Raw genomic sequence first — 13,332 nt, 5'->3', positions numbered from 1 at the left:
TAGTTCAAGAGGTTCAAGGCTTGTTGGCTACTTCATTGAAGCTCTTGCTGCTATGACGTTCACGTGTAAGGGTCATGATAGGTAAAAGTCTCACGGTTCTCTTTTCTTTTTAAATGGTCAAATACAAATTAGCGGAGTTTATTCAGAAAGCAAGTGGAATATTTTTAAATGGTTTACTATCTGAAAACATAAGATATCACAGGTCAGAGCAACCGCTGTTGACATAGATATGATTACATTCCCTTCCGGTAAAAAAGTCTGGAAATTCAACACAAAAACTATGTTTACAGTGAGACATAATGTCAGAATTGTTGGCAAAAGCAGCAAAAGACAGGAAATTCAACCCAAAAACCTGTTTAAAATTAGAGATAATGATTGGCAAAAGCCAAAAAGAACAGGAAATTCACAGAAGCACCAAGAACATCATCTTGACCTATGCACTGACGAGGCTTCCAACACACAATGCATTAATACCTGCTATGGGTACTGTAACTATGGTGGTCTACTTCAAACACATGTACCACTGGGTAGGCTGTGGAGGATTCAATCAAATATTCTCTTTGAATCAACAACCAAATAGATTTTCAGAGGAAAGCAGGAGTTGATGAATTTCAAGAAATCAATTACATACGCATTGTGTTGCTATGTGTACTTAAAATGTACCAATTATGTGTCTTGTTACTTTCTAGTAATTAATGCTCTGAAGAAGAAAAACGGCATATCACTGTCACATTCAAGGTATGGCAATGAAAATAATAGATAGTCATAGAGGAATATCAACATCAATTTGTTTCAGTCAGTATATATCTCCATATCTTAATTTGAAATATACACTTGTATTTCAAAGTGTTAAACTGTTAAATTGAATCTAGTCTTGAATAACACATATGTAGGCTTTATTGATAAAGTGAAGTCATGTTCTATCATTTTGGGTATTCATTAAATAAAGTAAATTATTATTTCACCCCAAAACGAAAATGTCTTAGCTGTTCTCTTTGTTCCTTATGGCTAAATTAATCTATATTGCATAGTAGATTCTGTACTGGTCTTAATATCAAAATCAATGGAAAAAATATGAACCAGCTAATTTCAGCCCAAATGCTTTACCACTAATTTGCGATTGAGCAAGGTAATGAATGTATGGAAAAGATCCTTTTGAATGTGAATTCATTTCGCCATTAGACTATTTTCGAGATAAGAAATCAGCTGATAATAGTTTTGTGAACTATTGCTTTAAGGCTCCATCTTCCCAATATAAATACTGTGGATATGTTTTTTAAAAAATGATGACAGGCATAATATTATTATTATTATTATTATTATTATTATTATTATTATTATTATTAATAATAATAATCAAGGGAGGACTCATTGGGATGTGTCTAATTTTCAAGAGTTCCCTGGTAACAAAAATAGAATCAGTAAAATACGGCATGAAATACATGTAAAATAGAACTATACATTTTCCAATAGAAACAAATACAATTTGAAGGTGAAATCAATCAAATCACAAATTCTACAAAATGTGTACAAATGTTCTTTGCTGTGATCTGATTATAGTTGTGTGAACATCGATTCATGCCTCTAAACATTGTGGGTTCCCAAACAAACCATGAAGTAATTACACTGCACAATGCAATTTCTCAGTGCAGTATGCATTTTGAAATCACAATGTATCATAGTTGAATAGTTAATTTTCAATGCGTACAAGGGAAATGCAAATACCTTTCAAAACGCTAATATGTTACACAAACAGACAGGAGAGAATTCCTACAGAAAATACAACTTCCAGAAATGACCTTTCAGTACATACCAAAAACAATAGATGATGTTAGAGATGTGAGAGCCATCACTTGTACTATTTCAGAAGGCCCAGGTCTTCCTAAGAATACAGTTGTTTGCATAATTGTATAACAGTCAGTACTGTAGATGATATGTTATATCTTTGGGTTGTCTGACAGGGATGTTGCCAGTCCCCCTTTCTTTTCATAACTCCTGAAGGTACAGGATAAATGTGGAAATTGCAATTACATTCTTCCTTAGCCAGACTTTGTACATCATTTAGAGCAAAATGCCTTGTCGACAGCTGCAAATTATTACACACACCTCTGATGTATTGAGTTTGTCAGGCCTTGAACAACTGGTTGCTGAATAGGTTTTCCTGACTCATCCCTAAATCAGGAGAAGAGTACAGAGGCCCCGGCGTGTTGTGAAAGGACAGTACAGAACGTAATGCTGAGGGTGTGTATGGCCTGCCCTCAGGTGAGGCTGCAGACATCTTCCTTTAAAAAAGCAGGTCTGTAAGGTACGGTCACAACTCCAACACCACTGTGAACAAAGAAAGAAAATAAAAACCGCTGACTCTTAATGTATTATAATCTTGCAAGGGGTGCAGAAGTTGCATCCTTTGTTCCTTCTGTCACCTGATCTAAAGATTATGGGACAGGTGAAAGGCAGAAAGTCAGAGCAGCTCTAGCGTCCATGATATGACACATACCTTTCGGTCAATTTTACTGACATCGAATGAGGAGAGGGATGTCAAATGAGGATGTTGATTGGAGGGGAACAAAAACTGACAGGCGTTTGATCAGAGAGGCCCACTAGTACACGATGACATAAAATCTAGCAAGTTTTCCAGGAAATGGATGGGAAAAAGCTTTGGTATTCCAGTATTCCAATTTGATACATTTCATGAAAAAAAAATTACAATTCTATGGAATATATACCTTGATATGCATGGTTATGAAGAATTGACTAAACTGAGGGAAGATCATTTTGATTCCAGCGTGTCTTAAAGAATATTCCATGCTGTAAGAATAGTATTTCTGAAAAAAGCTATCTAGAAAGGTGTCATTTACATGGCCCATAAAGGTTTCAATTGAAAACACCCAGCAATCAGATCCCTGGCATTCAGAAGAAAAACTTCCATGAGGATGGAAATCATTTTCTTATTGTGTCTGTCATATTGCCACAATTGAATGACTAATACTTCTGCAGTCATTTTCTTTCCTAAAGAAATTTGTTCTTAAACCAAATCAGAAGTGAAATCTGATATGCAACTGGACAAGTGCCTATCTACAAGTGCAGACAAATTGTGCGAAGGCGAAATAAGTATCTGAACTAGAACAAATATTGAATCTTCTGAAATGTCAGGATTGTGAAAAAATAATATCAATCAGGTTAAATTTTCATTAAAGAATACTTTCATTAACTGACATTTATTAAATTGCCCAGTTGATGATATTTGTCACCCATAGTGTCAAAAGAACGTCGCATCCATTTTAAGGACAACACCATTGACTTTCTTCTTGTTTTGGGAGTTACCGGGGTTTCCCCCGACAACAGCCAACTGGTCACATAATTAGCATAATGTCATATTAACAATAACAACAAACTGTAACTGCAATAGCATAGATAATGATAGTAATAATGCTAAGATAACTTAACTGTACCACTGCAATTATTATTATTATTATTATTATTATTATTATTATTATTGTTATTGTTATTATTATTATTAGTAGTAGTAATAGTATAATAATAATAATAATAATAATAATAATAATAATAATAATAATAATAACAACAACAACAACAATGGGAAGAAGAAAAAGATATGATACATAACATGCATGTTTTGCCAATATATATGAATCTATTTTTTTATTTGTCTGTTTTATTTGACATTTCAAACCTCTTCCCCTTTTCACAAGTACAGCACATTTATTAATTAACGAGGACAACAAACGCAGTGTGTCGATTTTGGCACGCTTTCAGCCTCATTACTGCAGCGGACGGCAGGTACCCTTCCCGCAGTTATGAATTTTCTGCTGCGTGTCATTCGTCATGGAAACCAGAAGCAACCAGATGCATACACGCCTAAAGAATGATCAATAGCGGCCTCCGCCTGACCACAACTGCACTCTGCACGCGCGCGGAAGAGGGACGCCTTGTGCGAGCAGATGACAGATCCAGCTCCGCGCGTACATGAGCACACGCCATGCGTGTGTGCAGCGTGTGCGTGTGTGCAGCGTGTGCGTAGAGTCCCGCCCTGTCCTGGCTTAGATTCAGTGGTCCATTGTGTAATTATATTTAACAGGGTGACCAACGCTTGCAGGGCGTGTCCACCTGAGTGAGTACTAAGGAAGTAAAACATCAAAGATCAAATGATATAAAAGAATAAAAGAATGTTCCTTAATCTTTTGATTCATTTGTTAATTTAATTGCCCAGTACGGTTATTTTGCTGTAGTCTACCCTCCAACTGGTTATTTTAATTTATTGTGAAGCATTTTGTTTTGACCTAAGGTGTATGAAATGTGCTACATAAATAAAGGATGATTGATTGATTGATTGACTATTTTACCTTATTTGCATTACTAATTGCATTTAGTTCACTTTAATCAATAATTAATCTCTTCTACCAACGCTCCCTGCATGAAAAAAATGTATCGTTTATATTTTTTAAAGGTATTTCTGTGATGTGGAAAAACATTTGTGCATATTTGAGGTAAAAAAATTACAGACAGGTTTTGCCTTCTCCAATAAGCTGATATTGTTTAAACAAAATAAGAGCAGAAGGCTGAGGAGAGGGCAACCAGAGGGAGTTGAGGGGACAAAGGAGGTGACACCCGCAGATATCATCTGTCCTGACTTTTCCAAAAAGCGATCTGGGGCTCAAATCAGGGGCTGGCCCTGCCCCAGCTCCGGGGAGGTCAGAGGGCAATTGTGAATAATAAATGAGACCTGCTGACCCCTTGACCTAAAGCTGCAAGGGTCTCGTGCCAGATGCTGTGGCCAGATACACCAGGACCGTCCAGGGGTCCTAATGACTTTTCCTAACACACGGACAAAATGCGAAATGAAACCATCGAATACTGGCAGAATATGCTTTTTCATTACTGGCAATACAAGCTTTCCCATTGTTTGAGTTAATTATGTTTGCGGATTGTCCAAAATTCTTAATTAAACTTAATTAACACTTAATGAATGGCACAAGAATACTGCATCCATGGATCCACAGGATATACTGTACCATGCATTTGAATCACGGTTAATATGGTGTACTGTTTTGTTAACTGTGTTGTGTAAACTCTGAAAAGGATTACATTTCTTTGGAAAAATGCATTCTTGTCTTTCAAAGTTAACCTTGAAATGTGCCTATGCTAAAAATATTGGTCTGTCCTCTTCACACATGAACAAGAGCAAACCATCTAAAATACTTGTCCTCTTATCTCTTTTCTATGGCATCTACTAAGCTGAACATTGTGGGATGCTTAAATACCGTTATTATATTGCAGTATGCAAAGCGCTTGGTTCATTGACGAGACGGGCCTTTAATTGCACTGCATATTGATGAGAATTTCAGTGCATATTGATGGGAATTTTCTGGTTTTAACCAAAAAGCTTATGGTGCGCTGAATGAGATTATCCCCAACACTTCACATGAGGACTATACATTAAAGCATTGAAAGCGATATCTTGGATGAAAGCGGAAAAAATAACCCACCCCATGGAAACTTTCCACAAATCACGGCGGAATCGTGATGGGCAGCTCCCAGCATTACAGCAGAGAACGCGCTACACGCGGTATATCACCCCGGCTGTAGACAAGTTATTGAGCTGTCTGTGAGAAACACCGCCGAACGGAGAGGCCATCAGCCGAAGAGCGAAGAGAGCCGCGCGGCGGCGTTGATTGATGGGATCACATGATGCAAAAGCCGCCTGACGGCCTCTTCTGGAACGCGCCGCAGGTACTCAAGGTCCCGCCTGACGGCCTCCTCTGGAACGCGCCGCAGGTACTCAAGGTCCCGCCGACGTGCTCCGACCGCGGGCGCCCGGCTGCTTCCGCGGCGGAGACGGTAAGAGGTTGCGCCAGATTTCGTCTTCCGCTGCCAATCCCTACAAGCCCGTCTCTCCGTCGTCTCCCGGCTGTCTTGCAGCAAAACATCAACTGGGACCCATCTTTCTGAAGTCAACGTCAAATCCTATACAAAGTCCACAAGACCTATACTTTTAAAGAGTTACACGGAGGAAGAAATGGAGAGGTTAACAGCGTGAACGCTATCACGATTGTTCAGCGTTGTTAGACGGCTATTTTACGCTGAATGATTTGAAGGCCTTTCATCTGTGACTCCAGCACAGGAAACCTGCACTGCAGCCAAACGCGCTCATTTGACAATGATTTCACTCACCCGCTCTCCCTCTTTGTATTCATACACCAGCCTCAGAGATGCTGCACTTTCCACAACATTCACTTTGCTGTCTGGACATCAATAATGTAAGCAAATTCCCTTTATTCAATCCATCATTGGACGATACCCAGAGCTGTTCATCATATCCAACATCCATCTCTCCATCCATCTCTACCCATCTCTCTCTTCCTTTTGCTCTCTCACTCTCTCGTTCTTCCTCTCTCTCCAGTGATGAGGGACACCTTAGATGGATAAAGACTGGAATCATATTAGCTCTTACTTGATGTCACCCTTTTAACAAACTCACAAGTTCCCCTCTTTCAGCCGTGCATTTGTTTAATGCCAACACAAACAAGCGGACCAGCGCCATGGTAAGGTCTTCATCCACTTAGCAGCAAAATGGAAGCACTTGTGTCCTCAGTGCCCTGACACAGTACGATATTATAGTTAACTAAAGGCTGTTTGCTGGACCTGATGAGCGTAGTTCCCTTTAGTTTTTGAGGCAGTGTACTTACTTTTCATTTTGATATGAATCAAACGAGGCAGAGGTAGTTTTTTGTGTGTGCCTGATTTAGCCAAAAAAATAATAGAAATAAGATTAAGTCTAAATATAAGATGGAGATGCTTGTTAAGACCAACTTTGCAATGTTGAATGTGCATTAAATCCAGACCCTGCTCTTTGAGAATTTCAGCAGTATTGCCAAACTGCTGCACCCTGCGCCCAGGGAGACTCCTGGCTGACCTGACTCACTGAGTGAGAATGCTTTAGTGAGAATACTCAATCTCCCCCAGTCAGTTAGACTGAGCATGAGAATAATTTCGGAGTCAATTAGGACTGGGCATGATGTATATTCAGTTGAGGGAAACCTACGGTGCATTATCCAGGCTTGGCCTAAACACTAGTAAACACTCCCATGAAAAAAAAAAGTCAACAGCAAACAATTTGTGATTGGATTGCTACAACAATACTGCCAGTGTGCTGCATAGTATGAGAAAACTTGGAGAGGAATGTTGTTGTAAATTCCTCTGTAGATTAAGCACGTACTGTAGATTAAGTCATAGCCTTGAAGGCACAGACACTGGTTAAAAACACTTCACTTCTCTTTCACGAGTTCAAAAACTGCTAACACTCTGTCTTTTTTACAGAGTGATGTAAACTGCTGAGCTAAATGTTTCCCCCCAACAAATGGAGCCATTTTCTCAATTTATTTTGAGCCTGGTTTGGCAGCCTTTCAGAAACCTGGAGGGTATGCACACACACATACACCACACGCATACATAAACATATATTGTGTGTGCGTGTGTGTGTGTGTGTGAATGCAACCATATTGGGACAGTGACCATTTTTTGTTGTTTTGGCTCTGTACTCCAGAATAAGAAAGTGGTGCCGTCAGCTTTAATTTTAAACTACTTACATTCATATTGCATGAGGCATTACAGCCCATTTTATAAAAAGCCCCCCATTTTAGGGGGCAAAAATAATTGGACATTTGGCTGTTCAGCTGTTTCTTGGCCAGCTGTGTGTCTTAGTTCATCATCATTAGTTCATGCACAAGAAAGCTATCAAAAGAACAAGAGTTAATTACAGGTTTGCTGTAGCATTTCAACCGCCTATTCACATGTTGGAGTACAGAGCCAAAACAAAAAATGTGTCGCTGCCACAATACTTCCCCAACTATATAACTACATATTCAGCATGCATATGCGCGACAATATTCATAGACTATAAGTCATTGTTTATTTAATTACCTCAATTTACCTCAAACAAATGCAATCATTAAAGGAGAATAATCAGTGTCATTCTGCGTTATTAAAATTATGCTCATTGATATAAAGATGTAGAAGTAATGATGGAACACTTACGAATGATTCAAAAATTTACTTTAAAATGGTGAGACAATAGAAACCGTAAATAATTAATTTCTGTGTTAAATCAAGACGGGGAAAAAACATTCCACTTCTAGCTTTAGATACAGATAGACAGAGAAAGGACATATTTCATGATGCAAGACTGTCATTGTTTTATAGCGAGTTGGTGTACAAACATGGACATAGGGTCCTTGGTAGCATTTCACAGGGACAACAGCAGCTTATTACTAAATGCTTGACCTGCCTCTACCCCCTTTTAGAAAGAGTAAAGGAGCCATTTCCTAATAGCCAAAACCTAATTCTGTGATGGGAAGGCCATATAATGGATTAATATACCTGAAAAAATGACAGGGTGCACCCTGTGTGTTCAGTGCTGATGGAGGAGGAAGTCAGTCTCTGTCTCTCTATCGCCTGTCTGTTCTGAAGAGGACACACACACACACACACACACACACACACTTACACACACACACCCAACAGAACAACACATCACGCAGTACACAGAAATCTGTGCTGCATTATCTCTTCAAAATGTTCATGATTAATGATCTAGGCAAACACATCAGTTTATCTATGATTGCTATTATTTAATGACTGAAATAATGTGAAAATTGTGTCGCACGTTTTGTTATCATGTGTGGAAATTTTAATTCACATGTGCAATCAGGCAATCATGTAATATGCAAATGTCCAGTTCACATGTGACATTTTCTTTTCAGGTGTATATTATATTTTAATTATGAGATTTTCACATGTGAAAAGGTGAATTTCACACAAATAAAAGAGAAAAAATAGGGGCATTGCATGAACCCCTTCATTCCACATCTTAATAGGAAAAACAAAACACTGCAGATAGCCAACTGCTTTGGAGGAGTCGTAAGTGTAGGTACCTCTGTTGTCAGTGGAACTGGACAATACAATGGAGACGTACTATATGTATATTAGTTCCACTTTGTAAACAGCATTTACAAAGTTCTCCTGGTCAAGCCTCTGCTGCTTGGTTTCTAATCCTTGGCTGGGGCACAATGGAGTTTATCAGCAGCTGTAGTTCTGTAAGTCACGCCAGAGTCAATGGCAACTGTTGAATAGGGGGCCCCGCTTTAATGCAGATGAGCAGTTAATCTCCCCCGGTCCCCGAGGCCCCCGGCTCGTGCTGTTCCTTCACAATGAGCCATAATGGCTGGCGTCCGCCCTGGCGCTAAACCGCTGCATCTTAATCTCCGTTCATTAAGGCCTCCCGGTCCTGCGGCCTGCCAACAATGACCGCGGCGCACGCTGACCACGGCCCAGCTACAGGAACCGCCTCAGCGGAAGTCGGGCTTAATCCCTTTTCACTTCTCGATTAGGGAAAAAGAAAAGAAATATTGTTTGCGTTTGCCATCTTCGCTCAGGGGGATCAAAGGGAGGGTGACATTACGCATCAGAACTCAGAGAAGGGGAGCATCTGCTTCTGGTTGGGGGGTACAGGAGGGGCGGGGGTAGGAGGGAGGAGCGCAGGAATCAGGCCAGTTGGACAACTAATGCTACCAGCCCTGCACTCTTGTTAAATCCAAACCGATGACTTTGACTGTCTTGTGATTGTGACAATTACAGGGACCTGCGCAGTATGGTAATTATCAGGCAGTAATTTACTTACATATACTGTAGATATGAATAAACGTTAATATCTACAGCAAAAACAAGTAAATAACTACAGTTCATGGTTTTCTGTAGTTCAAGGGCACAGTGACTGTACTTCAGTCTGGTGATCATCCACAGCGGCTTCACAACGCCACCTGCTAGTGTTTCAAAAGTGGCTTTACTGTTTAGGCATAGCCTGGAAGTTCCTGGTAGTTTATAAGCCTGTCCGTTCGATAGAGCGGAAAAGCCGGCATTGGCACCTCTCTGTCAGTCCAATTAGCAGCCATGAGCTTGCGCGAGGTGACACAAATGTCCCAGGAGTGGGACGAACTTGTGAGACGTATGAAATGAGCCCAAGGACTGCTCTGGGTGAGCAGTGTGAACAAAAGGGCCGGGCACGCTGTTGATAAAGTGGTTCCCCAAACACATTGTGGTGCTCTTGTCAAAGAATGGCCCCTAGTCCAGCCGCAAAACAAAGACAATCCTACCTTTGCACAGTATGTTAAGACTGTTAATGCATTAAAAAATGTTCCCTATATTTGCTGAATTCATCTAGATATTAGTGATTTAGCTGTTAGATGTTGTTCTATATTTGTCAACCTGGTGTGTGTCCCTCTTGGGTTAAATACTTCTATTTGCAACAACATTGACCATTGGAATCTGAGATTTGGTCATACACAACACGTTTACATTTGAAAATTGCAACTTGTGCTGTTATTAGTTTATTGCTCTGGCAAATTCTGAGATCAAAATGATTTCTGAAACATGTTATATTGCCCTTATGAAAAACACTGGATAATACAATGTTCTTTATTTTAAAATGGCCCTATATAGACCAATGGTGAACACATCATACATTATACATACTAAAAAATAATAATAATAATTAACACACACACATAAAATTGAACTTTGGAGATTCCTTCGAGAATAGGGGCTGTTCAGAAGTCGTACTCCCTTTCTGTGCCGTTTTCAACACTCTCTCCTTTTCTCACTCAGAATGACCTCCTAGATTTTATACGGCTGTCAATACATTCATTGGCATTCTAATCAATAAGTGTCCTTTTCTAACGTTCAAAGAGACTGCTTCACAGTGAACAAGACTTTTTAGGCTTGATTTGTACACTTGGGCCAGTGAAGTCAGGATTCACTGACATGAAAGGCTCTAATCCCAGAGGGACCTAGCCTTACTGACCCATATTAAAGATGCATGGGTTACCACTGGGGTTAAAAGAAGAACATGTTATGTTTTTTTTAACATATTTTTGAAATTATTTTGTGAAATTCCCCCTAAGGCCCCCAAAATAAATGCACACAACACAAAAATCTACATGACATAGGTTCAGTGTGGAAAGAAGCACTAAGACGAGAGTTTTATTCATATTTATTTTAGTATTGCGATTAATAAACTGCTGGTTTGAATCAGGGATGGGACCCTGCTGTTGTTCACCGGAGCCAGGCACTTGCCTCAGGGCAATATCAATGAGTTTCAGCATAAGTGAAACGTATAAGGGTAAGCCACACCATATACTGTATGTAAGGGCACCTGCTAAGTTAATAATAATAACACAATGAAATATTTCATAGCACTCAATAAAGCCTGCAATGGAGGCAGGCAGATCTATGGAAAAACAGCAGTATCCGTGTCCTTAGTTTTAATTGTAATACGAGACGTGATATTCCAGACTTATATTAAACAGTAGAGCAAAGGAAAATGAACCTTGCGCTGTGGCAGGCAGCATTTAGCGTAATGCAGTAATACTATAGGGTGCATTCCTTCGGTGTGTGTTCTTCCTGAATTCATAATGGGAGTAAGTCTGCCTCTTTGCGCCGTGATCCAGAGGAACCGTATCCCTCAAACAGTCTGAGGAGGAGTGAGGTGGCGCCTGTGCAATTTAATTTCGTTTAAAAATACACTCCAAATCTCATTTCTGCTGCATTAAGCGGCCCTTGGTTGTAATAGCTCAGAGGGGGGCATTGAATCATCTCACTCCGTGCGTCGGTCTCCTTCACAACTCCATCCTCCTTACTGAAGAATGTTGTATCCGAGTATGATTGAGAAATTACACACAAAGGCTGACTTTATGCTCCCGTCTAACCTGTTAAATTAATGGGTTCCCTAACTGGGAACAACAGTAGCATAAACAATAGGCTGAATCGATGTGTATTCGCATGATAAGGAGAGAGTAGTAAGATGTTATTTGGATTTTTCTTTTTTCTTTTTTTTAGCTCTCAATATATATAAGTGCTATATGCTTCTCTCACTCATTGGCAGGGGCCTACTCAGACAGGGAAAGTATTTCAGAAGGTATATACACTCTAAGAAGAGATGTTAACACATTATTAGACACATAATTTTAACACATGTAGAGAGTGTGCTCAGGGACATGTTGTGTCGATTTTGACAGTAAATATGTAAGCCATTCGCTTGGATGCGCTCAACGACTGATTGAGCAACAAGTCAGTTTTTACCCTTTTATTTTAATCTGAAAATCTATACTTCATCCACTCAAAGCACACATTGAATGCAAATGAACAATAATTACTTGCATATAAATATTTAAAGGATTTTTATTCTAGAACATTGTGTGTCAAAAGTGTTCAGAATTAACACAACCTTAGTCAAAGCACTCTTGACACAGGATATGTGTAGAACAAATGACACATCTCTTCTTAGAGTGTAGTAATGTGGCAATGATCTGAAATGACTGCCCATTGCAAGGCTACCCATTTCATTTTTAGAATGAGCTCTTTAAAAATACTTAAATAACTTTGAAAGAAATGTTACTTCACCATGAAACTACACTATATGCTTCCTCCTACACAGACATGATCGTATGACATTTTAGAGCGTATCACAAAGGAAAACATGTGAAGGGACATGATCAAATTTCTGTTTTCCATGATTTCTGGAGGTCAAGGGTCAGATGGCCAATGAGGGGAGAAAACTAAACTGGACGACATTCTGGTGGGCACGGACAAAGCCAAGTGCTCTCGCTGCTGTCAGAACGGCAGTCTGAGGACAAGACACGGCGGCCAGTCCTTAATCTCAGTAGGAAATGGGAATACACGTGCCGGTAAGCATCAACTGTCACTCATTTAGATCACATCAGCCCCTTTCAGAACAACAGTGTGCCAAAAGGCTATGCCATCTTCCATAGATCAGTGTACATTACACTGTAAATGCCAATTACTTTATTACATTTCGGATTAAAAATGACTTTCACCCTTGCACAGGGTTCCAACATGAGTGAATTAATTGGTTCATTATGTGTAAGATATACACTCAGTGAGAACTTAGGCATTTACTTGACTTATTTTTTAGACTGTAAGTCGTCTGCTGCTATAGCCTATCGACTTTTTGGAGGTTTGACATGTTGTGTGTTCAGAGATCATCTTCTGCATACCACTAATGCGTGGTTATTTGTGTTACTGACACCTTCCTGTCAGCTTTGATCAGTCTGGCCCTTCTCCACTGACCTCTCTCATTAACAAGGCCTTTTTGCCAGCAGAACTGCTGCTCACTGGATGCTATTTGTTTTTTGCACCATTCTCTGCAAACTCCAAGAAATCCAAGGAGATCAGCAGTTTCTGTGATATTCAAAACACAGAAGTCACTCAAATTACATTTCTTCTACATTATGACATTTG

Source organism: Conger conger, chromosome 6 (genome assembly GCF_963514075.1).
Source record: "Conger conger chromosome 6, fConCon1.1, whole genome shotgun sequence".
Lineage (NCBI taxonomy): Eukaryota > Metazoa > Chordata > Actinopteri > Anguilliformes > Congridae > Conger > Conger conger.
This window is presented reverse-complemented; position numbering follows the sequence as displayed.